General features: G+C 43.9%; 1 protein-coding gene and 1 pseudogene across 3 annotated transcripts in view; one reads left to right on the top strand and one right to left on the bottom strand.

Annotated features, from left to right (window-relative positions):
* The window catches only part of ANKRD6 (ankyrin repeat domain 6), a 182,872-nt gene that overhangs the window by 79,976 nt on the left and 75,895 nt on the right, over window positions 1-27,001 (top strand). The gene's annotated exons all lie outside the window — the stretch shown is intronic.
* LOC101113857 (calponin-3-like) lies at window positions 25,808-26,708 on the bottom strand (annotated as a pseudogene).

Here is a 27,001-nt window from a genome sequence, read left to right as displayed (position 1 = left end):
TATCCCCATTTTCTGGATGAGAAAACTGAGGCACGAAGAGATCACGGTGACCTCTCCAAGATGAGGTGGCTGTACAACCCATGCTGTTAACCCCATTTGGCCCTGATTCCCTGTGCAAACATCAGTGCTGTTGACTGAATCTTCAAAGCTTTCTGTTTTCTAGGCATGTGATAGGCTTGTGCCTCCCACCTCCTTGTATCTTTGGGGCCATGTGACTACTTTTGGCCACTGAGTTGTGAAAAGTGTGTTGTGTCACTTCTGAGCCAGATCATGTTATCACTATTGTATGATCCTCCAGATCTGTTTTTCTCTATGCCCCGGAGACTGGTGGTTTCTCTGTGAGCCTGGGCAAGTCAAAGAGGAAACAGAGCCCCAGCTAACCCTAGGTGGACAGAGCTGGAGTGTGAAAGAAACTGAGATGTGGGGGCTGTTTGTCACTGAGTCCATCCTGATTGATGTAATCTCTGATGTGCCTAGTAATTCAAGAAGTGCCTTAGTAATAGGCTTCCCTGGTGGCTCAGACAGTAAAGAATCTGCCTGCATTGTGGGAGACGGGTTCTACCCCTGGGTTGGGAAGATCACCTGGAGAAGGGAATGGCAACCCATTCCAGTATTCTTGCCTGGAGAATTCTCCCAACCAAACAGAAATGGTTCTTTGGGTCATTTGATACTTTGTGTGTGGGTCACTGACTTTCTTAGTTAGAACATTGGAAAAGAGGTTGGGCAAATGAACTCAAGCTATGAGAGCAAGAAAATGTGGTACCTCTTCTCATTTTCCTGAAAGTCCTTCAGCTTCCACCTGTCCAATCGGTTGCATAGCCCACCTGTCCAATCTATTGCATAGCCCACATAAACATCAGGCAGTTACTTGCACAGATGCATGAACAGGAGTGTGCTGCGTATGTTTGGCTGCAAATCTATCAGCATTACAACAAATAGCAAAGACTCAACAAATATCACAGCAGTTATCACAGCCATGAAAGATGAGATAGGTAGGGGTCCAAGGTCATATGAGAATGATCTTCTGTTGACAGTTCCCTGTTTCCTGGATTATTAGTGGTTTTTCTGAGCCACGTGGGACCAGATGGCCAGATAAGCTAAGAAGTATTGCCTTGGGATAATCCCTTGCAGTTTGGTGGTTAGAACTCAGTGCTTGAGAGCCTGGGTTCAATCCCTGGTCGGAGAACTAAGATACCACATGCCTTGAGATGCAGCCAAAAAGTATTCCCCTAGACTTCAAATTCTAGGCTGCAGTGTGGAAGGGGTGAGCACACCCAGCTCTTCTTGTTTCACGTGAACAAGACTGGTGCATGTTTTTAAAAGGTGGTCAATTACATTAGCTTTGATTAGATAGTGTTGCTGTTTGTTTTGTCTTAGGAGAGAACAGTAGGTATGTAGCTACAAGAAAACTTTGCAAAAAATAAAAGTCTGTCCTCCCACATTCTCTTCTTTAAGATGCGATTTCTTAAGTATCACAGTTACAGCATGCTGAGAAATATAGAGATTTTATTTAACGTTGCTCCGGTTTTCAGAACTTCATTTTTTAAAAAGTGAAGTATTCAAATTCAGTGTTTTTGGTGGGGGACTGTGTCATGCAGCATGAGGGATCTTAGTTCCCTGACTAGGAATGAAACCCAGGCCCTTGGCAGTGAGAGCACAGCGTCCTAACCACTAGACTGCCGTGGAATCCCCCAGACTGAGTACTTTTTGAGCATCTACTGTGTGCCTAGATGGGGCTCTAGTGGTCCTTGCCATCCTGGGGCTCACAGTCCATCCCAGGAGATAGAAGTTAAACAAGTAATGACAAGTCCCCTCAGAATCATGGAGAGAAACCCACAGCGGATTTCCCTGGACGTGCAGGTCAGGGAGGGTCTCCCTGGGAAAGTGACACCCAGAATCAGGCTTTGGAGATGAGTGAAGATTAAACCAACGAAGGAGGGAGGGAGAGTTCCGGATGAGGGACGCGCATATTGCCAAGGCAGGACCTGAGAGCGTGGCAAGCCCCAAGAGGTGAGGCTGGGGTCAAGGGGCCAGTCCCTCCTGTTAAGAGTTGTAAGTTGAATCCTAAGGGCAGCCAACATGCTGTGAAAGGCCTTAAGAACAGAAATGACAGAATCAGATTTCTGTTTTTTAAAAGAGCATTCTGGCCTCAGTGAAAAGAAACCAGAGAAGGTGAAACCAGCCTGGTTGACAGGTTCTGGTACCTATCCAGGGGCCTGGGCCTGGGTAGTTGCAGTGGGGCTGGAGAGAATTGGATGGATCAGATCTAGTTCCCTTTGTAAAAATAATGTGTTTTTTTTTTTTTTTCTCATTACGTAAATGTTTTTCTGATTAATTTTTGGCTGTGCTGGCTCTTCTTTGCCCTGTGGCCTTTTCTCTGGGTGAGGTCAGTGGGAGCTACTCTGTAGCTGTGGTGCACAGGCTTTTCATTGTGGTGGCCTCTCTTGTTGCAGAGCAGGGCTCTAGGGTGCTCAGGCTGCAGTAGTTACATCTCCTGGGCTCTAGAACACAGGCTCAGGAGTTGTGCTGCTTGGGCTTGGTTACTTCCCGGGATGTGGGATCTTCCCAGACCAGGGCTTTGAACCCATGTCTCCTGCATTGACAGATTCTTTACTGCTGAGCCACTGGAGCAGGAAGCCCTTAAATGTTTTTCTTACAGAAAATCTTAAGAAAATGTATAAGCATGAAAAAGAAAATCACCTAATCCCATCTCCCAAGGAGCAGCGTTATTTCTTCAATATAAACCCTTCCAACCTCTCTTCCAGGCATTTACAATACACATTAATTATAAAAGCAAAATTTGTATATTAGGTATACATTGTTTTATAACCTATACTTAAAAAAAACTTAACATACTTATTTTTTAGACATGCCCCACTGCTTGTGGTGTCTTAGTTCCTAGACCAGGGATTGAACCCAGGCCCTTGGCAGTGAGAGCACAGAGTTCTAACCACCGGACATCCAGGGAATTCCCTAATCTATATTTTTAATAAAATCCTTTCTAGCTTCCCATGTAAGTTCTTTGGACGGTGTTGGCAGTTAAAATGCCTTGGTGTGAGTTTGTACATTTCTCCAGAAAGAATCCCCTATCGGTGTATACAGATAAACTGAGGGACTTTTTTTTTTTTTAAGCCTAATATATAGTCCTTGTTTTGTTCAATCGCTCAGTCATGTCCGACTATTTGAGACCCCATGGACTGCAGCACGTCGGTGTTCCCTGTATATCACTATCTCCCGGAGTTTGCTCAGACTCATATTCATTGAGTTGGTGATGCCATCCAAATCTCATCCTCTGTCGTACCCTTCTCCTCCTGCCCTCAATCTTTCCCAGCATCAGGGTCTTTTCCAGTGGGTCGGCTTTTTCGTAGCAGGTGGCCAAAGTATTGGAGCTTGAGCTTCAACATTAGTGCTTCCAGTGAATATTCAGGGTTGATTTGCTTGGTCCTGAATCTTGTTAATTCCTGGCCTGAAAGAATCTGTATGCAACCATGGGAGAAGGGTCCCTGGGAGATGCTTTGTAGAAGCTGCAGTCCCCGGAACTCTGGTGTAGGCAGGCAGCCACCATTCAGGGTTTCTCCCTGGGCAGGGGAGGTACTGATGGCACTTAGCTGCATCTCTGAATGGTCAGAGGGAAAGGGTGTCAGAGACTGAGAATGAGCTGCCAAACAGCTTCCTGCAGAGTGAGCTGAGGCCGGCACCTCTGCTGAAGGGGAAAGTAAGAAATGAAATACTGAAAATAGCACAGTGTTATGTATCAAATCTGTCTCAATTAAAAAGATAAATGAGATAATTTGGGGGTGTCTCCTTGAAACAGTGTGTGTGATGACCCTTCTTAATAGGTCATTAAACAAGCTGATATCCTTCCAAATCAGGAATTGTTTGTCATCCCTGCTCGGTTTGTCACTCTTGCTTTGTCAGATATTTTTTTTATTTCTGCCAAATCTGTAGAAGGAATTCTAGCTTCCTGGGTCAGCAGTATTCACCAGTGGCCTGGGAGATTTTTATGGGGCAGCCCCTGAAGATTGAGGGACTAGCGTCTCTTGGTTGTAGGAACATTTCTCATAGACTTTCTCCCTCCTTCTCTTCCAGAAGAGATTAGGAGGGAAAGTCTCATGACCTTGAGCTGCACTTATTTAGATTGCACCCTCCTGGCCTCAGTATCTGGCCCCAGCACTGCGTAAGGAGGAAGGGGTCACTTCTGGTGCCCCAAAGCCTGGTCCTGACCCTCCTGAGATGCAGCCTTCAGCACATCAGGGGGATCAAAGATGCAGGGATTGCTCTAGGTCACCAGCATCCCTAGGCAGCAAAGCTGGGATGACCTTCTGTGTTCAGGGTCCATCTTGGTCATATTGAGATGGCAGATTTCCCCCTGAGAGCTGGAGCAGCCTCTTCAGCCTGTTGTTTTATTCTCCCGCAATTAACCATGGTAATCTGTGCCAGGGTGCTGGAGGGTAGGCCTCAGGAGAGGATGATGTTTAAGGAGCTGTGGCACCTTGCAGTCAGTCTTGCATTGGACAAGATTAACATCTTCTTTTTTGAAGCAAAATAGATAACGTATAAGAAATGGATAGGAGTTTGAGCAAACTCTGGGAGATAGTGGACAGGGAAACCTGGCGTATGCATGGGGTTGCAAAGAGTGGGACATGAACTTAGCGACTGAACAACAAATTATAAGAAATGATGAAATTCACATGTGGTGGTCATTATCACATTACCGAAAAGAGTTTTTTAACTTTTAGGTACACATGTGTCCCAGGTGACCTCTGTTTCTCTTTCCACACTCCCTGGGAATTCAGGCAGGAGGGAAAGTGGTGGCAGCTATGAGAGGCAGTTTGCTTTTTTGCATTTGTGAGTGGTTGTCTTCGTGGGATCAGCTGGGGAGGGCTGGCTCTTGGTAAATATAAAGAGGGAATTTGCCTTCAAAGATTGTCCTGCAGAGGATCTAAGGAGATGTTTCAAGAAGGCTTTTTCTTTATTTTTTATTGAAATATAGTTGATTTACAGTGTTGTATTAATTTCCGTCCATGGGATTTTCCAGGCAGGAATACTGGAGTGGGTTGCCATTTCCTTCTCCAGGAGATCTTCCCGACCCAGGAATTGAACCCGGGTCTCCTGCATTGTAGGCAGATGTTTTACTGTCTGAGCCACCAGGGAAGTCTATATATATATATATATATATATGTATATATATATATATATATGTTCTTTTTTATATTCTTATCCTGGGTGGTTTCTCCCAGGATATTGAACACAGTTCCTTGGGCTATATAGTAGGACCTTGTTGTTTAAAGAAAGTTTTTTTAAAAAATTATTTTATTTTTAAATTGGGGGATAATTGCTTTACAATATTTTGTTAGTTTCTGCCATATATCAACATGAATCAGCCGTAAGTATACATATGTCCCCTCCCTCATGACCCTCCCTCCCACCTCCCACCCCATCCCACCCTCTAGTTTGTCACAGAGCACTGGATTTGAGTTCCCTGCGTCGTACAGCAAGTTTCCGCTGGCTATCTAATTTTACATATGGTTTCGTGCATGTATCGATGACAGTCTCTCAATCAGTCCCACCTTCTCTTCCCTGCCCTGTGTCCACAAGTCTCTTCTGTGTCTCTGCATCTCCATTACTGTCCTGCAAATAGGTTCATCAGCACCATCTTTCTAGATCCCACATATATATGTTAATATATGATATTTATCTTTCTCTTTCTGACTGACTTCACTCTGTGTAGTAGGCTCTAGGTCCATCCATCTCATTAGAACTGAGTCAAATGTGTTCCTTGTTGTGGCTGAGTAATATTCCATTGTGTATATGTACCAATATGTACCATTGCTTCTTTATCCATTCCTCTGTTGATGGCCATACAGATTGCTTCCGTGTCCTGGCTATTGTAAATAGTGCTGCTATGTATGTTGGGGTACATGTGTCTTTTTCAGTTACAGTTTTCTCAGGGTATATATTGAGTAGTGGGATTGCTGGGTCATATGGTAGCTTTATTCCTTTCTTTTTTTTTAAGGACTCTCCATACTGTTCTCCATAGTGGCTGTGTCAATTTGCATTCCCACCAACAGTGCAAGAGCGTTCCCTTTTCTCCACACCCTCTCTCTGTATTCTTTGTTTATAGATTTTTTTGATGATGGCCATTCTGACTGGTATGAGGTGATATCTCCTTGTTTTGATTTGCGTTTCTCTAATAATGAGTGATGTTGAACATCTTTTCATGTGCTTATTAGCCATCTGTGTGTCTTCTTTGGAGAAGTGTCTGTTTAGGTCCTCTACCTTTTGATTATTTTGTTTGTTTTTCTGGTATTGAGCTGAATGAGCTGTGTGTACATTTTGGTGATTAGTCCTTTGTCAGTTGTTTCATTTGCTGAAGACCTTTTTTCTATTACTGGACCAGCTTATGGTTAGAGGACTTCAGGGTCTTTCAGGGATCCACATACTTAGGGTATGGACTTCCCAGCTGGTGCTAGTGGTAAATAATCTGCCTGCCAATGCAGGAGATGTAAGAGATACAGGCTTGATTCCTGGGTTGGGAAGATCCCCTGGAGGGGGGCTTGGCAACCCACTCTAGGATTCTTACCTGTAAAATTCCATGGACAGAGGTGCCTGGTGGGCTACAGTCCGTAGGATTGTGGAGAGTTGGACATGGCTGAGCGACTGAGCACATACACACTCACACACACACACACACACTTAGGTATGTTATAAAAAATGACAAAGGCAAGTGCTGAGCTTTTCAAAAGAGCTGAGATGTAGTGCTCTATGGCCACAAGGGGACTGTTCTTTTTTTATATTTATCATCCTGATAACTCATTCCTATCCTACCCAGAGAAGAGTTTCCACTCCCTTCTGGATCTAGAATTCTCCCTTTTTACCGTAAGTGAAGCTGTGGAAGGTTTGATGTCACAGGGTCTGTGGTGTGCCAAAGTTGCCAGATCCACACCTCTCTCTGCACAGTTTTCTCAGTGGCTGGAGTAGCTAGTATCATTTATTCATTTGACCACCACTTGCTTGGTGCTGAGCTTGTTGAAATAAATACATTGAAGTCATTACTCTTGAAGAGTTTACTGCGTGAATCAGTGTCTTGGGCTGGGTTGGTGTCTAATGTCAGATACTGGTTCTAATGCTACATGCTCTTATCTCTAGTGTCTAATAATGGTGCAGTCGGTTCGGCTATACAACACGTTTCTGTAATGAAATGAGCTCACATGCAATTTAAAAGTGAATAACTTCAGTTCATATGCTTCTCACCCTATGGAAGAAGAGCCAGAGTAGCAGGTTAGAATTATAACCTTTATAATTCTCCAACCAGCAGGAAAGGGAAATGTCTTCAGCTGAACTTCTTATCCACAGGAAGGAGCTCTTTCTGCTCTGTTTTAAGAAAATTAAAAATGGGTGCCTGTGCCCAGAGCTCCATTCCTAGAGACGTGGACCCCTGAGGGCTCCCAGCTGGCAGCAGGCTGTATGTCCTCCTATCTGGTCTGGACTGGAAAACCAGCCATCCTGTCGGGTCTTTTTGTACCTTTACTATTTTCTGCAGTCACGTCTTGCTGCCACAGGCTGCTGGTTTGCTTCTGACGTACTAATTCTGTGTGTGTGTGTGTGTGTATGTGTGTGTGCATGCACACGTGTGTGTGCGTGGTCTTGTTACCATTGATATTTTTAAAATTTAAGTATAGTTTACAGTGTTGTATTAGTTTCTGGTATACAGCAAAGTGATTCAGGTATATATATGTGTGTGTGTGTAGGTTACTACAAGATATTGAATACAGTTCCCTGTGCTATACAGTAGGTCCTTATTGTTTATCTATTTTATATATAGTAGTGTGTATCTGCTAGTGCCAAACTCCTAATTGGTTACCGTAGGTTTTGTTAGTTATGTGCTGCTGAAGCAAGCCTGGTTACCGTTGGTTTTGAATGATCTTTGAGTGGTCCAATCCATCCTGTATTTTCCCAGTGCCCTGGTGCTGACTTCTGGAAGGCCTAGAGGGGTAGACTTTCTTACACGGAAGTGGGGGTTCTGAGCCTCCCATTCCCTCGGCTCAGCCTGGCCCAGCACCCTTCCATCTGTGAACCCTGAGCCCTGGGAGTCCTGTGCTGGGCTCTGCAGTGTGGCTGCAGCTGGAGACAGGGACTGGGGGGGCCTGACCAGCTCCCAGTGGTTCATAGTCAGCAGGGGATTTTACAGTCCATTTACCGTTTCCTGAATTGGGCACAGAGTGAGGTGTGTAAGCTATCTTAATACTGTTCAGAATCCCTTTTTGTGTGACCTGATTCTGGGGTGACCTTAAGTGAGTAATAAAACCCTTCAGTGGCAACAGGAAGTTAAGGAGCCTAGTTCCTACTCAGAGAGACAGAGCATCAGTGGTCCTCACTTGGCACAGTGCCCAGACTGCATCAGGCCTTCCACTTGCAGCATTCCAGCTTGGGGCCAGGCCAGCCCAGCAGGAAGGGCCCAGGTTGGAGTAATAAATAAAGGATGCAGGAAACGCGGTCAGGAGGACTTGCTTTGAAAATGTTCCCAAGATACATGTATAACCTGATGCTGAAGGTCAGACCTTATGCTGGTGGAGAGGCTCCACCAGCAGCCACACGGAGCTTTCCTGGTCCCCTCACTCCTCATGCTGTGCAGTGAAAGACCGTTTAGAAAGCACAGAGGGTGCTTTGAGGAGCAAATCTATTTGTTCATCTTCTGCATTTGAACATCAGGGGTTAGAATGATGGTTGAGATTATTTGGCCCACACAGATCTAAAAATGCTGTCATGGGCATTCATAGGAGGCTTTGTTAACCTCAGTCAGTATTAGGAGTTGTAAGCGTGGGAGGCCTGATCTCTGTTGCTCTGTGACCCAGAGAGCTTGTCTGTGGAGACAAGAGGTGGCTCAGTGTGCCTATGGCCACGCCCCCCCCACCCCCCCCGCCTCGCCCAGTGGATGGAGAGGTGTGCTCCTGTCTGGGAATTCAGCCAGCACTGTGATCTGTTCTTTCTCTTGGCTTCTGTTTTCATGGTTATGTCACTGTTAGATAGAGGAATCAATAGAATGGAAGGTATGGGCAAATAGATATGTTCCAATTGGAAGAAACAGTGACTCCACTGTACTAGCAAGTACTTTCCTTGAAGGAGAATTACAGGATGCTTTATCTCACTTTTCTAAGAGAAAAGACATTATTATCCAATCACATGGATGGAAACTGCTTGATATTTCTCAGATCCTTCTATTTCAGCATCTCCCCATCCTTATCCCAGTCCAAGCCTCTGCATCTGTGATGCTACAGCAACAGTAGTCCCGTTGATAACCCTGGGCCCTACTGTTGCCCCATCCCTCTGCTCTTCATGCTGCACCATGCAGAACATTTCAATATCACTGATCTGGTCATGGGACTTCCTCTTAAATGCCTTCCCAGGGCTCACCATCGCCCCATACACCTTCCTTGCCCTCTCTTCCCGTGACTGGATCCCTGGGATCACTGGACCTTTGAGTGGCCTCCACCCACAACACCACGTCATCCCTCCTTATTCCCTGTATTAGTCAGGTTCCCCAGAGAGACCAATGGGATGTGTGTGTGTATAAAGAGATTTATTATAAGGGTTTTGCTCTTGTGATTATGGAGGCTCCCAAATTCAAAATTTGTAGACTGGGCCAGCAGGTTGGAGACCCAAGAGAGCTGATGTTTCAGTTCCAGTCTGAAAGCAATCTGCTGGAGAATTCTCTTTTTGTTCTAGCCAGATCTTCAACTAGATGAAGTCCACCCACATTATGGAGGGCAATCTGCTATACTCAGATCCCCTGACGAAATGCTAATCTCATCCCCAAGCAGCCTTACAGAAACATCCTGAGTGTCTGACTAAATATCTGTGTACCCTATGGTGCAGCAAGTTGACACAGAAAATTCACTATCACATTTCTCTTTGCTTTTTGTCATCTGTCCACAGCTTATCTAATGTGCTGCGCTGATTCTAGACTTAGGGACTTTGTGCAAGCTGCTCATTCCACCTGGAGTGCTTTTGCATCTGGAATTCCACTTCCTTAAGGGGGCCTTCCCTGATCTCCCAGGCTAGGTTCGTTCCCTCAGCTATGTATATTGCTAGAGTACACTAAGTTTCCCTTTAATATCACACTTAGAATCACTTGCTCAGTGCCAACCTTTCCCACTAGACTTTAAGTTCCATGGAGGCAGGAAGCATTTCTGATTTGCTGTTAACATGCCTAACCTTTACTACCTTTTCAAAGGTCATCCAATGAATGAATGAATGAAGTACCAATAGTTTACACTATATTAAGCGCTTACAAGTTATGAGACTCTTAACATACACACATGGAACCCTGTGAAGTACATATGATTATCTTCACTTTTACAGAGGCCCATGGAAGTTAGGGACGCCCAAAGTCATGTCACTAGTCATATAGAATCTGGACTTCAAATAGAATAATAATGAATGCACTTGCTAGTGCTTACAGCACTTAATAAGGGTCAGGTAATGTGCTATGTATTTGAGAGCTTGTAGCAGCCCGATGTGGTAAGGAGCCCATACGTGCCCCACAGTGTTCCCTCCTCTTGGATTCACTCTGGAAGACCCGCTTGCATATGTCTTAGGGACCCAGAATCTGGAATTTGAGGGGAGGCTGGTCCCTCTTAACCCTAGGGTCTTCTCTAGATCATCTTCAGTTGTCGTTTCCTCTGCCCCAATAAACAGGGGCAAGTTAGCAAGTCTGCTGGCCAAGCCGACGTCCAGTTGAGGAACAGTTCTGCTCTGCCCTTCCTGAAGGTATTTCTAGTCTGTCCAAGAACCCCCTCGCCAGCAACCACCGTGAATGCATGTGGGTGGAGAAAAGCTTCTCTTCATGATCACCGTACTCTCCCCAAAGCAGCTCTCTCCCTGTCTGCCACTTCTGTACACCTGGTGGGATTGTGGGGTAAGCCAGATACTCTGAGTGACCTGGGCAAGGTGAGTCTAGGGATGTCACATAGTACCTGGTGCCAATAAGTAGTAAGGTTTGGTTTTCTGAAATCCAGTATATATTAATGCACGTATTTTTTGAGTCTGTCATCTCAACTTGACTTGAAAATACATTTACACCCCCAGGATATGGGGGGGGGGGGGTTGTTAGCTAAATGTCTATTTTGTTATGTTAAATTACAGACTGATATCCTAGGAGACTGAATCCCCTGGAGGATGGGGCAGGTCTTTTTTTTTTTCCTATGTCAAGTTGCAATATTAATAATGCAACCACGTATGGCTCAGCTATAGAAGAGTTTAATTTTCAAAGACAATTAGACGCTTTTATGGCTGACTTGAAGCATTTGTCCCCAACCACTGAGTTGGTATCGTGTTGCCTCCCTAACGGGTTCTTGCTGACAGTCAAAGGAGAGATAAGTCGGGGGAGGTACAAAGCTTTTCAATTAATTTATGATCCTGTTGGGTGTCAAGCCTGTAATTACTCTTTGACTGTTGCCTTTGCCCAAAGGGAAAAACAGTTCATTGAAAACCTGTTTTATGGAGAAGTCCTTCTCTGAACTTGAAAGATTTGTCTATCCCTCCAGAGCAGTGAGTGAGGGAGGAATGAAGATTTTGGCCTAATCTTTTTTCTAACTAGTGAGTTTGTAAAGCACTTTTTGATGAATAGGAATTTGTTTAACAGAATCTTTAGATCCTTTTTTTTTTTTGGTCATACCAAGTGACATGCAAGATGCAAGATCTTGGTTCCCCAACCAGGGATCAAACCTATGCCCCCTGCAGTGGAAGGATGCAGTCTTAACCACTGGACTGCCAGGTTAGTCCCTTATTTTTACATTCTTGACTAGACATATCACAGACAACTCATTCATTCATTCATTCAGCAAATATCTGTAAGTGTTACTGTGCCCAGGGACTGTGGCAGGCTTGGGGATAAAGTGATGAACATGGGAGAGACCTGGAGCATGGGAGAAGCCCCAGCCCTCTTGGAGCTCCCGCAGGATGGGGGTGACTGGAGACAGACAATATGCAAGTAAGTAAATTAATGAAAATGATTTTGCTTGGTGTTGACTGTTGTAGAAAATAGAACTCAGTCATGTGATGAAGTGTGTGCACTTGGGGGAGGGGGTAGCTAGTCCATTCTGAACCACCCAAAACATTGTAGACATAGGGACCTGCTGCCTGAGGAATGTTCCCCATTCCTGTCCCTGCTGTCAGCACGATTGCAAAGTGGTGCTGCCCACCTGGCAGGTGGAAAAGGATACCTTTGTGAGAACCTGGTAAACTTTTAGAGGGACTCTCTTTGGATTCCTCTTTCAGCTAAATAGAGCACAAAGCTTCTTTAGGGAAAAGAGAAGAAGGTATTGCAAGTTTTAAACAAGAGTAAGGTTCCCCAATCGCTGCCTCAATCAAGTTCATTAAAACTGAATGTATATTTAAAACTTCCTTATGATTAACTGTGTTATAATGTAAGTAGTAATACTTGAATATCTCCACTATGTTGAAAGGCATCTTGATTTAGGAGAAAGGGAGTCATGTACCCTCTAAACCTTTGGCTTTCATTAAGTGTAAGTAGTAAATCTCAAATGCCTGTGGTATAAATAAGGTAACATTTCTAAGAATTAGCCACTCTAGGAAATAAATATTTGGCTTGAAAAGCTCTACTACTGTATACTGTTTGCATGTTTCCCCAGCTGCTGTGTTTTGATAGCTGGGGCAATAAGATTAAAACAGACACGAGTTAAAAACACACACATCCACACACGGAAAGATCAGTGCAGAGATCTGAGTTTGTGCTTTTGGTTTCACTGATAAATACAGAACGTGATGTGCATATGGTGTCTGGCTACATTCCACCCCTGTGCCAGGTCCTAGCGTACCCAGGACCCTTCAGCAGGATGCTTTACAGAGAACCCCTGGCAGTAGCTACTGCCCCTGGTAGTATGATTTAGGACTTTGTTCTGTGTGGAGAGCAAATTTAAGTAAAAAAAATGCATGTATTCTGAAGGAATGCCATATATTTGGCCTAATGTAAAAAGATGATACCTTCTTTTTTTAAAAAATATTTATTTATTTGGCTGCATTGAGTCTTAGTGGCAGGATTCTTCATTGTGGCACTGAAGCTCAGCTGCTCTACGGCATCGGGGAGATTACTTCCCCAACCAGGGATCGAACCTGAGTCCCCTGCATTGCAAGGCGGATTCTTAACCACTGTACCACTAGGGAAATCTCAGTGGATGCCATCATGAAGCTAGTTAGGCAGCACTCAGCAGTTGAGAACAGTTGCCCTAGAGTTTGGCAAGCAGGTCACATCCTGACCTGACCTCTGATTAGCTGTACAATCCTGGTTAAGTGGCCTGACCTCTTTTTGGTTTATTTCCTCACCTATGGAAGGTGGGTATTCACAGGGCCAGCCCCCGTGCTGTCCAGAGGTCTTAAGTGAAGACCTTATCATGATGTGTGGTCCAGGGTTAAAAGGTCTGGCACTGTTATCTCTCTTATCATTCCTACTATCATCTCTACTGGATTCCACCTGGTGTCCAGATGGGGCTGCTTTTGCCCTTTGGTGTTTGCTCCGCTGCTGTGTCTCTGTAAAGCAGCTTAAAAGCTACATCTCCAGAAATGGAGGTGCTCCTTGAAGGAAGGTTATGTACTGCTGTGAACGTGCCTCTAAGTCTCAGAGCAGTGGAATGCACTCTTGGTGAAATGCTGCCCGACGGTCCTCTCTGTGGCCCTGATGTGCAGAGAAAGACACGTCTGGGAATTTTTAAAGGAATGTAGCTGATCCAGTGGAGAAGGCAATGGCACCCCACTCCAGTACTCTTGCCTGGAAAATCCAATGGATGGAGGAGCCTGGTGGGCTGCAGTCCATGGGGTCGCTAAGTGTCAGACACGACTGAGCGATGTCACTTTCACTTTTCACTTTCATGCGTTGGAGAAGGAAATGGCAACCCACTCCAGTGTTCTTGCCTGGAGAATCCCAGGGACGAGGGAGCCTGGTGGACTGCCGTCTATGGGGTCGCGCAGAGTCGGACACGACTGAAGCGACTTAGCAGTAGCAGCAGCAGCTGATCCAGTAGGAGAAGGCAATGGCACCCCACTCCAGTACTCTTGCCTGGATACCCCATGGACACAGGAGCCTGGTAGGCTGCAGTCCAGGGGTCGTGAAGAGTCGGACACGACTGGGCGACTTCACTTTCACTTTTCACTTTCATGCATTGGAGAAGGAAATGGCAACCCACTCCAGTGTTCTTGCCTGGAGAATCCCAGGGACGGGGGAGCCTGGTGGGCTGCCGTCTATGGGGTTGCACAGAGTCGGACACGACTGAAATTACTTAGCAGCAGCAGCAGCAGCAGCAGCTGATCCAGTAGGAGTTGTTGCAAAGGCTAACTTGAATGTATGTGCATTTATACACACACACACACACACACACACACACACACACACACATAATTGTATTGTATGGCTTCCCTTGTGGCTCAGACAGTAAGATATATTTTAGTATATATATATATATTTAATAGCATCTGAATTAAGTAAAATGAATGACCTTATATTATGTAGGGAGAACCTTGGAAAGTAAGCCAGTAGGCTGGTTAGCTTTCTCTGTTTTTCTCTAGTCCATACTGCAAAGCTGGGCAAGATGGGCACGTTTTATCCCTTTGTTCCATCTGAAAATGTGTGTGATGGATGGAAAGAGATATTTGTTCATTGCCACATTATTTGTGACAAAAATAAAAAAAGAATTGTAAACAGCCTAAATGATTATCAATAAAGGAATGTCTAAATAAACTAGTATTCCACAGAATCCTACTACAGCAGTTTTTTAAAAAAAATCAAGTTGCAAAGAATTAATATGATAATTATTAAAATACACACACACACAACTATATACCATTGAGAAAATATGTGTTTGTGCTTGTGTGTGTGTGTATACATGCCCACAGAAATAATTTGAAAGGGATATCATCAAACTGGGAATATAGTTTCCTACAGGAAGGAAATTGGGATGAAGAGAAGGTGAAATTCAAGGGGAATTTTTCTTTCACTGTCATATTTGAATTTTAATGTACAGTGAGAAATTACATATGTATTACTTGTATGGTTAAATTTAAAATAATTTCTAAAATAGAAGTGAGGACAACTATCTTAGTTCAGGCTGCTATAATGAAAACCATAGACTGGGTGGCGTAAGTAGCAATCATTTCTTTCTCACAGTTCTGGAGGCCAGGAAGTCCAAGGTCAAGATGCTGGGTGATTCTGGTTTTGGCAAGGACTCTCTTCCTAGCTTGTGGACAGCCACCTCTTTGCTGTATCCTCAGATGGCAGGGAGAGAGGGGACTCTGGTCCCATTCTCTTCTTAGAAGGGTGCTAATCCCATTATGGGGCCCCACCCTCATGACCTCATCTAAACCTAACTACTTCCCAAAGCAGCTTCCCAATTCTATCCCACTGGGGATTAGGCTTCAATACATAAATTTGGGGAGACACAAGTATAGTGAATAACACCAATCTGCAAAGCTTTTGAGAAGCTCCACTGCAGAATGTAAAGCCACGTACTTGTGAAGATGACCACTTTATATTCTCACTCCAGGACCCTGGTATTTTTCAGATATAACAGCCAGTGACATTTCTTCAACCAAAATTCATGTTCCATTTAGATTCTAAGTGTTAGGATGACTAAACAAAATGAACAGTGTACCCACAGTTAGACTGGTCTGCAAAGGGCTGCTTTTCTAGTGGTCTTTTGTCATAGACAAATGGCTCTCACTAACTGCATAATGAGTATCTACTTTTTGCAAAGCCCTGTGAAGGCAAATAAGGGAAGAATACGAGTAGAGTATTACTCCTTAGCTGTAAGAATTTTCTGTGTCACTATTTAGATGAACTGTGACACCTGAAATTATTTGAGATAATCAGTATAAGTAATTCAGTGTTAAATAACTTCGCAACATATTCTTCTTAAGGCAGAAATTAGCTGAAGGTACTCCTAATTATAGCCTGTTAATTTCAATTTCAGAAACTGGTGTCATTTTTTTTCCCCCTTTCTATTTGTCTAACAAAGTTCTATTTCTGGTCATTGAGAGGAAGGTAACTCTGTGGGAAGAGTAGGGATTTTATTTGCCCAAATGAGTACCTTTTAACTACTCAATTTCAAGTTGCCAAATGTCTATTTGTTCTTGGGTTTTTGTGGTATTTTATATTCAGCTTGCCTGATGCTGGGCAGAATTTAGGTCACTAAATACCATGGAAATGCAAGGAATGTCAGACACGACAAAAAGCTGTTGTAGTTCCTTCATGTGTGTGCTTGATAAGTTGCTCAGTCGTGTTTGGCTCTTTGCAACCTCATGGACTTTAGCCAGGCTCCTCTGTCCATGGGATTCTCCAGGCAAGAATACTGGAGTGGGTTGCCATGCCTTCCTCAGGGGATCTTCCCACCCAAGGATCAAACCTTCATCTCTTTCATCTCCTGAATTGACAGGCAGATGCTTTTACCAATAACACCACCTGGGAAGCCCATAAATGTTCCTTCATACCATCTTCTAAAGGCAAATATACTACTTTTTATTTTACCGTTTTAGACTGCCAACTATTATGTCAGGGACGAGTAGTATTTTGTTTTACAGATGTAAGAAAAATAGCATCTGTAGATCTTCCTTTTCTCGAGATGGTGTCCTGAGTCTTCCTAGGGAGCCATTGTAAGGGTACAGGGTTCTGTTCGTGTCTAAGTTTATCTCTGTGCTTTACAGCTGGAGGCTGGGGAAATACCCACAGATGCTTGTGTGGACCTGCTTGACTCCCAGTGAAACAGATGTGGTCACAACTCCATTTGTCACTGGGTCTCCGTAAGCCTCCACTCCACCTGGAGAACTACCTCTTAGGTCCCACGGGTTCAGGGTCAACTCAGACCCAGTCCAACACAAAAGATTTGGCATCCACTTTCCCCAGTGCCAAAGATCCTCGTAAGCAGTTACAGATCTTTGTAGCAGGACCAGTGAATTCTTTACCATATGAACTCTCTGGCCGGGTTCCTCTCCAAGGAGACCTAGCCTCTTCTCTTCCAGTGGCCTGTGAACCTGTGGATTATAGCAGCTGATGTCAGTCTTCTGTTCTCTAGCGTACTCTCTCACTTTTTAATTTTGTTGTCGCTTGTTTACTTTTTCTTTTTTAGTTTTATTTATTTGTCTGTGCCAGGTCATGGTTGTGGCATGCAGGATCCTTAGTGGGATCTAGTTCCCTGATCGGGGATTGAACCTAGGCCCCCTGTGTTGGGAGCATGGTGTCTTAGCCACTGGGCCACCAGGGAAGTCCCTCCAGCTCACTGTTGATTTTTTTTTTTTAATACAAGTCAAATAACACCCCTAGTCAGTCCACTCATCTTGCCTGCAGCCGATCCGTCATGACCACAGGTTCCTAATTGTCAGCAATGCCTTGTGGGAGCCGTGTTAGGCCTTACTGACACCTAATGATCAAAGCACCCCATTTGTCACTCTGGCCTTGCTTTGGATTATGGTGTTTACATTCATCTAGCCTCTGATGCTTAGTTGTCACCACTGGGCCTCTGGTCTTTTGGAATCCTGTCATCCTCCAAAAGAGCCCAATACCAGGAAGCATCTCCCATGTCAACTCCAGCCAACGGAGACCAGAACCATTGGACATCTCACCCTTTAGACATCTCTTACCCTTTAGACATCTCTTACCCTTTAGAGAAAGGAGCAACCTCTTGGTTTTTCTAGAATCATGGTCAGCTGTGCATGCTGTGCGCTAAGTCGCTTTAGTTGTGTCCAGCTCTTTGCAACCCTGTGGACTGGAGCCCTCCAGGCTCCTCTGTGCATGGGATTCTCCAGGCAAGAATACTGGAGTGGGTTTCCATGCCTTCCTCCAGGGGATCTTCCTGACTTAGGGATTGAACCCACATCTCTTGTGTTTCCTGCATTGTGGATTCTTTACCACCAGTGGCTCCTGGGAAGTACCCATGGTCAGATAGTGGGCTGTTCTTTATTTTCTTGTGATAAGTCCAATCATAACCCTTCAACCTTCAAACCTTCAATTCATCTCTCAATATCATGCCAAGGTGGTTCCAGAATCTCCATTTAATTCACGTTAGGCCATTCTTGTGCCTAGGCTTCCAGGAACCATCCCGACATTTGAGGACCACCTTCAGGTGTCTGTGCCAGGATACTAAGCCACCAGTTACAGGAGAGTGTTTCTTGGTTGATAAGGTCTCTTCAGTTCAGCCTGACACTCACCGCATCAATGCTTCCTCACCCACACATTCTCCATCCCATCTGTACATAACAGTGGAAACTGAGAGTCCTTTAGTACAAAGCTGTTTCCTGCAAGAGCAGGGACTCTCTGTAGGAAATTTCCCTGCAGGCTGTGCTGAGACCTGGCCCTAATTATCAGCAGCGGTGGAAGGATTTTGAGGAAGGGGAGCATCACCTTATGAGACAGCTGAGTCAGGTGAACTCTTTGCAGGTCTCCAGGCAAGAAGGGGCAGCTCTCCTACCCAAAGAAGGAGCTGCTTTGCTGGTCAGAAAGTTTACGGGCATTTGGGAGTTCAGGATTGTGGGCTTGTGCACTAGTGTCCCTGTGGCAAATCTCAGGGCCACTCCAAACGGGTAAACTCCCCACACCTCTAGGAGTCCCACCGTTGGGTGCCAGAGAAACTCCATCCCAGGTGGGTACTGTGTAATTCTCCTAGTTGGTAGTTCTGGTTGTAGCTAATAAGGCAGAGGTGAGAGAATTGTGAAGTAGTGCACAAAATGTGTCCGGAACAAGCATTTTCCATTGGACTTTATTGACAAGGTGAGGTCAGAGAAATACTTCATTTAAACCCAGAACTTCCTGTGTGACAGATATATTCACAGAAGGCCAGGTATCTTCAAGTGTCTCCAATCCCCAAAGATGGATTAAGTCTTGAAGAAAGCAGTATTGAAATAGAGTCAATCATGATTATTTAGTCATATAGTTGCAATAATAATAGTGGTTATTGAAGCTGGCATCTGTATGCATTCTAGATGATCGTTGTTGAGTCCTAAGTTGTGTCCAGCTCTTTCAAGGTCCTATGGACTGTAGCCCGTGAGGCTCCTCTGTCCATGGGATTTCCTAGGCAAAAATATTGGAGTGGGTTGCCCCCAGGCATTATAGATATATGCCTTATCTCATTTCTCTAAAAAAGTGTTTTTATACATGACCTTATTTAATTTTCAAAAAATTTTATCAAGTTGATAATATATCCTGTTTACAGAAGAAGTAGCTGATACTCAGAGAAGTTAAGTAGCTTCTTGACAGTAAAATAACCAGTAAGGGATGGATCTAAATCTATCTGACGCTAAAATGTTAACCAGCTGATTTTTTTATTGGAGTAGAGTTGCAACCAGCTGATTTTTAACAGCTCTGTTGATATCCAACAAAACCCTGAAATTTTAGAATATACCAGTCAGAATTTTTCATACATATGTAGATAATTTCTGAAAAAGGAACAGTACAAAAAACCAAAGATGTTCTAAAACATCATTTTTTAAAAAGTTGAAAGCAATGTGATGATTTTTAAAAATTGCAATAAGCTACATTTAGAAAAAAAAAAAAGAGAAAAAAAGACAATAGAGGGAAGCTCTTATTCCATAAGATCTTCTCACTGTGACTGGCATTCATGAAGAGGGCCCCAGGACCATGGAGAAGGGCTCGTTCTGTAGGCAGTCTTTCTTCAGTTCAGTTCAGTTCAGTTGAGTTTCTCAGTCATGCCCAACTTTGCAACCCCATGAATTGCAGCACGCCAGGCCTCCCTGTCCATCACCATCTCCTGGAGTTCACCTAAACTTATGTGCATCGAGTCGGTGATGCCATCCAGCTATCTCATCCTCTGTTGTCCCCTTCTCCTCCTGCCCTCAATCCCTCCCAGCATCAGAGTCTTTTCTAATAGGTCAGCTCTTCCCATCAGGTGGCCAGAGTATTGGAGTTTCAGCCTCAGCATCAGTCCTTCCAATGAACACCCAGGACTGATTTCCTTTAGAATGGACTGATTGGATCTCCTTGCAGTCCAAGGGACTCTCAACAGTCTTCTCCAACACCACAGTTCAAAAGCATCAATTCTTCGGCACTCAGCTTTCTTCACAGTCCAACTCTCACATCCATACATGACCACTGGAAAAACCATAGCTTGACTAGACGGATCTTTGTTGGCAAAGTAACGTCTCTGCTTTTGAATATGCTATCTAGGTTGGTCATAACTTTCCTTCCAAGGAGTAAGCGTCTTTTAATTTCATGGCTGCTGTCACCATCTGCAGTGATTTTGGACCCCAAAAAAACAAAGTCTGACACTATTTCCACTGTTTCTCCATCTATTTGCCATGAAGTGATGGGACCAGATGCCATGATCTTATTTTTCTGAATGTTGAGTTTTAAGCCAACTTTTTCACTCTTCTCTTTCACTTTCATCAAGAGGCTTTTTAGTTCCTCTTCACTTTCTGCCATAAGGGTGGTGTCATCTGCATATCTGAGGTTATTGATATTTCTCCCAGCAATTTTGTTTCCAGCTTATGCTTCGTCCAGCCCAGTGTTTCTCATGATGTACTCTGCATAGACGTTAAATAAGCAGGGTGACAATATACAGCCTTGACGTACTCCTTTTCCTATTTGGAACCAGTCAGTTGTTCCATGTCCAGTTCTAACTGTTGCTTCCTGACCTGCATATAGGTTTCTTAAGAGGCAGGTCAGCCCTTGGTAATTACAGGATAAATTTGAAACTACCATCCTGGAATATTACTGTTAAGGAAAGTTCTGATTTATGGAGTACTACTGGCATTGCTGAGAGTGATAACTAAAAAGGTCCTATTACAACTTGTTATTTGGGGGATTACATAGAATATGTTTCAGTAACAAGGTGAGGCAGGCATAGGGGACCGTGGTTGATCTGGCATGAGTTGGCTGTTGGACAGTAGAAACCATCATTATCATACTTGCTTCTGCCACCTCCAACAGGAGCAGCTTGCTCAGCAGTTTGAGAGATATGGTGATGGGATCTGCTTTTTCTTGTGTCCGCAGCCCTGATGGTAAGATCCTTGCTTTTACTTGAGGAAGAAGGGGGAGGGTGGGAAGGCATTCAGCATGGGTTCTTGGGGAAATGGAAGGAAGACGGGGCAAATTTGTCCAGCTGATCCTCAGCCAACAAGCACTCCCAGCGGTAGCTCCCGGATAGACAGCTCATCGTCGCGGACCTTGGAGAGAGCTCTTCCCATCCTGGTTCTCTGCTCGTTGACGTTTCTTCCTTTATGGCAGGATTTCCCCCTTTGACTGAATAGTGCCTCACCAGTTTACCTCCTTATGTAACATATGGAAAGTTGTACCCTTTAGTAGATAAAAGGGTCTGAGAGATGTCGCTGAAGAGTATGTCCCAGGAATGTCCAAAGTATGTCTGTAAAGAGCTAGTTTCTTCTGTTTCTGTCACTTTATCAACACTCGCTCATTAGGCACTTTCTTTCTTCCTTGACTCATGTGTTTATTGACGCATAGTTGATATACAGTGTTGTGGTAGTTTCAGGTATACAGCAAATGCAGTTATGTACAAACACACACACACACACATTCTTTTCCAGATTTTTTTTCCCTTTATAGGTTATTACACAATATTGAGTATAGTTCTGTGTGCTATCAGTAGATCCTTATTGATTATCTATTTCTTATACAGTAGTGTGTATATGTTGGGGTTTCCTTGGTAGCTCAGTTGGTAAAGAATCCACCTGCAATGTGGGCAACCTGGATTCGATCCCTGGGTCAGAAAGATCCCTGGGTCAGAAAGATCCCCTGCATGGCAACCCACTCCAGTATTCTTGCCTGGAGAATCCCAATGGACAAAAGAGCCTGGCAGGCTCCAGTCAATGGGGTTGCAAAGAGTCAGACACAATTGAGTGACTAAGCCTAGCACAGTATGTATATGTTACTCTCAGACTCCTAATTTATCGTCCCCACCTTTCCCTTTTGGTAACCATTACTTTGTTTTCTGTCTGTGAGTCTGTTTGTGATTTGTAAATAAGTTGATTTATATCATTTTTTTTAAGATTCTGCATTTAAGTGATATCATAGATATTTGTTTTTTTCTGTCTTCACTCAGTATGACAATCTCTAGGTCCATGCATGTCGCTAGAAATGGCATTATTTTGGCTTTTTATTTAATGACTGAGTAATATTCCATTGTATATATATGTACCACACATCTTTATGTACTCATCCATCGATGAACATTTAGGTTACTTTCATGTCTTGGCTATTGTGAATAATGCTTCAGTGAATAATAGGGTATGTATATTTTTTCAATTATGGTTTTCTCCAGATATATGCCTGGAGTGGGATTGCAGGATCATATGGTAGCTCTATTTTCAGTTTCTTGAAGAACCTCTCTACTGTCCTCCATGCTGCCTACACCAGTTTGCCTTCCCCCCAACAATGTAGAAGGGCTCCCTTTTCTCCACACCCTCTCCACCATTTATTATTTGTAGATTTTTTGATGATGACCATTCTGACTGGTGGGGCTTCCCTGGTGGCTGAGATGGTAAAGAATCTGCCTGCAATGCAGGAGAGACCTGTGTTCCATCACTGGGTTGGGACAATCCCCTGGAGAAGGGAATGGTAACCCTCTCCAGTATTCTTGCCTGGAGAATTCCATGGACAGAGGAGCCTGGCGGGCTACAGTCTATGGGGTTGCAAAGAGTCGGACCCAACTGAGCGACCCAACACACACACGTTCTGACTGGTATGAGGTGATACCTCACTGTAGTTTTGATTTGAATCTCTCTAATAATTAGCCATGTTGACCATTTTTTCATGTGCCTTTTGGCCATCTGCATTCTTCTTTGGAGAAATATCTATTTAGGTCTTCTGCCCATTTTTGATTGAGGTGTTTGTTTGTTTTATATTGAGCTATATGAGCTGTTTCTGTGTTTTGGAGCTTAATCCCTTGTTAGTTGCATCATTTGCAAATATTTTCTCCCATTTTGTAAGTTGTCTTTTCATTTTGTTTATGGTTTCCTTTTGCTATGCAAAAGCTTTTAAGCTTAATTAGATCTCATTTATTTGTTTTTGTTTCCATTACTGTAGGAGACAGATCCAAAGAGATATTGCTGCAGTTTGTGTCAGAGAAGGGCCTATTGTTCATTTTCTATGTGTCATCACTGTACCAAATTTTTATCACCTTGTTTTCTGAAGGTTATGCTATTTTTTAATTGATGTGTAGTTGGTGCACAATATTATCTGTTACGGGTGTACAATACAGTGATTTTATCATTTTTAAAGGTTGTACTCCATTTATAGTTATTGTAAAATATTGCCTCTGTTCCCTGTGCTGTAGAATATATCCTTGTTGCTTATCTATTTAGTATATAGTAGCCCTGAAGAAGGGAATTGTTACCCACTTCAGTGTTCTTTCCTGGAAAATTCCATGTACAGAGGAGCCTGGTGGGCTACAGTCCATGGGGTTGCAGAGGGTTGGACACAACTGAATGACTAACATTTTTTTTTCCATTTACTTAGCTTAATGTTTTCAAAGTCCATCTATGTTATATCAGGTGTCCGTGGTTCATTCCTTTTTTTGCCTGAACAGCATTTCATTGTATGGTTATGCACCACATTTGGTTTGTCCACTCACCAGCTGATTGACATTTGAGTTGTTTTCACTTTTGGTGATGAAGAATGCTCACGTGGCACCTGTATGACTTCACTGGGCTTTTACTTGAAAACTTGTCTTCTTCTCAAAATATGAAATAAAAGACAGTAGTTTCTGAGGCAGTGTTTAGAAGACTTCATAATATGGAGAGGCAGGCTTTCTGAGGGGACTTGTCCTTTGGAGCTTTGTCACTATTTTGATGACCTTGTCCAGTGGAAAGCAGTGTTGTGAAACACTGAGTCTCAGCGTGCGGCTGGAGAGCACGTGGTTTACATGGCAATCATTGTTATGTTTCCATTTCCCTTTCATCTCCCATCACTGGAATACATTCAAGTGCTTTTTAAGTCTAATTTGAGAAAAACAAGTCATGAGCTAAATGAGATGCTGTTCTCAGGGTCCTCTGTTTTCCATCATTTGGGTATTTGCTGTGGGCACTAGTGGTAAAGAAACTGCCCGCCAATGCAGGAGACATGAGACATGGATCAATCCCTGGGTCGGGAAGATCCCCTGGAGGAGGGCATGCCAACCCATTCCAACATTCTTGCTTGGGAAAATCCCATGGATAGAGGAGCCTGGTGGGCTACACTCCATGGGGTCGTAAAAGACTCAAGACATGACTGAAGCAACTTGGCATGCAAGCACGCAGTAGGTGGGTAGTTTGTTTCTCTGTGGACGGGGCAAGGCTGCTGTGGGCCTAAACAGGAGGGCTGTGCTGTGTTGGGTCAGCCTCCTCTGCTGGCCATTTTGCAGTTACTGATACTCTGGCAGTGATTATTCTTTCTCAACATTACTTATTTAAAAAGATAGCGGAAACGGATTAGAGTTAAAGGTTTCTTCTTTTTGCATGACCTGTTGACGCCATGGACTGCTTCTCAGTGGTGATAGAGATCCAGTGCCCCGCAGTCCTGCCTCTGGGACTCACATAGACCAAGAAGGTACATTTGAATGTGAGAAAGATGCATAGAAACATCCGTTACAGTGGAACATACGTTTGTGTACATAGGACCCAACAATTCCACTCTAGGTAAACACGTGTATTTGTGAAGTCTCCTGAAGAGATGAGTGTAAGAATGTTTATAGCAGCACTGTTTTCAATACACAAAACACAGAACTACACAAAAGCTCATCAATAGAAGAATGGATACATGAACGGTGGAATATAATATATGTCAGTGAGAATGAAAGGAGTATAACTACAAGCAGCAATGTAGAAGAAGCTCACGACCGTAGAGTGAAAGAAGCCAGGCAAAAAAGAATACACGAGCAGAATATGAGGTTCAAAAATAGGCAGCACTAAGCTTCACATTAAAATTCAGGACAGTGGTTACCCTTGGGGTGGGGAGAGGTTAGTGGTCAGAAGCGGCATGAGTAGTCCTCTGGGAGGCTTTGCTAATTTATTTTCTTGACTAAGCTGCTATTTACACAGGTCTGTTCTTTTTTTTTTTTCTCCCCCCAACACTGATCAGGACTTTATTTAAAAATTAGTAAACAATACTGTAGAATCATTGATATGTAAATTTCTAAAGTCCTGCATCTTAAATTTAGTTGGCAAAGACCAGTTAGTTAGTGGCTCAGTGGTAAAGAACCCACCTGCCAATGCAAGAGACACAGGAGACCTGAGTTCAATCCCTGGGTCAGGAAGATCCTGTGGAGAAGGAAATTCTTGCCTGGAGAATCCCATAGATAGAGGAGCCTGGTGGGCTGCAGTCCACGGGGTTGCAGAGTCAGACACGACTAAGCATGCACGTGCAACTTAGCCTACACAGTTAGCTATAGGCATGAGTTTAGTCTTCCATGTGGAAACCGGATACTAAAGTGTAAAGAAAAAAGCTTCCTATTGTTTGAAAATACCAGTTTAAGTAGAGGACTGTAAAAATGCTAGATGTTTAATAAAAGAATTGACTGTACAGGAGTACTCCCCTTTCACATTATTCCTTTTTACTTCATATGCGAGTTATTGGTTATGCTGTAGAATTTAACTGTCACAATACTAAAAGGCAACTATTGAGGGAAGAGGCAGAAAAAGGAATGCATGTAAGGCAATATATCCGTTAGGTACAATGAACATAATAGTGTTTTCGGAAGGCAAGATAAAAATTACTCAAGGCTAGCTTGTTTCTCACTGAATAAAAGCAATAGGCTAAACATAGAGCTCCTCCGTGAATCTAATAATCAGTGCGTTGTACTTAGTACTCACTAGAATATTCATCCGGGTATTCTGCCTGGTAATCACTGTCACTGATTTCCGACTCATGGGTTCCTGTTCCTTGGCTTCCATTGTGAATGACAGGTTCTGTGGGAGCAGCACGTACTCTTGCTGCCCAAGTCCATACACTCATTCCTTTCTGGAAGCGACTTTGTTGGTACCTACATGTAGAAAAATTGTGGAGTTGCCCACAGGTTGTAATGTTAGCTTCTAGATGTCCCTTTGGGTACCCAGTGCTAACATTCCTGCCTGCCTGGCTCCTTTGTTGGTGCCCATTTGCAGACTAATTGTGGTCTGATCCAAAGGTTTGTCAGTTTGCATTTGGGGATCACAAAGATGCCTCCTCGTCCCATAGGCTGTCTTCCCTTCTCGCCTGGTGCATTTGTTGGCTCCCATCTACAAACCAGTTACACTTTGGCCAGCTTTTAATTTTCCTTCATCAAAACATCTTGTTTTTCTGCGTACTTAGCTCTAATGACAATGGTTGTATGGAATCCGTTTGTTTTGGTCAGACCTTCTAGGGCCGTGAGCATCGTCTGAGCTTGGGTTGTGTTTCCATTCTCTGAAAGATCATTTGCTTGAAATATGTCATGTGGCCTCATGCTGTAAGTTTGATGGTTTTAATCAAGTTGCAGAATTCTCCAACTGAGGCCAGTTTAATGAGGACTCATTGACCTAGCCTGAGTCTGGCTGTAGCTTGCTCATGAGTTCACAGAGGATCATGCCATCTTTCAAGTCCAGCTGGTGCCAGTGCTCATGCCTGTCACCTCTTCTGTCCAGTAGCGAAGGTCTTCTTCTGCCCGATGATCACACTTGGAAGCAATCCTGTTCTTGACCTCAGCCTAGAGCCCGTAGGAAGGGGGCTTGTTGAAGTGGGTCATGATGATCCGGGCGACGGGAAGAGGCTGAGTTTGGGTCTGGGGGTTTCTCGCTCTTGGCTTCCCTGCTTCTGGCCCTGAGGAGTGGCTGCAGCACAAGGTGCTTGGAGCTTGCTCCTCTGGCTGGCGAAGGGGTCGCTGGGACTTGGGCGGCAGGATGCAGGCCGTGCCTTGGCTACTCAGTTGAACAAGGTCCTGCAGAGCCTCCCGGTTGCCTCTGGAGTCTCACACAAACTAGGTCTGTTCTGTTTTTGAAAGTTCAACATGCTGTACACCTAAGATTTGTACATTTTTTT

This window comes from Ovis aries, chromosome 8, assembly GCF_016772045.2.
Source record: "Ovis aries strain OAR_USU_Benz2616 breed Rambouillet chromosome 8, ARS-UI_Ramb_v3.0, whole genome shotgun sequence".
NCBI lineage: Eukaryota > Metazoa > Chordata > Mammalia > Artiodactyla > Bovidae > Ovis > Ovis aries.
This window is presented reverse-complemented; position numbering and strand designations above follow the sequence as displayed.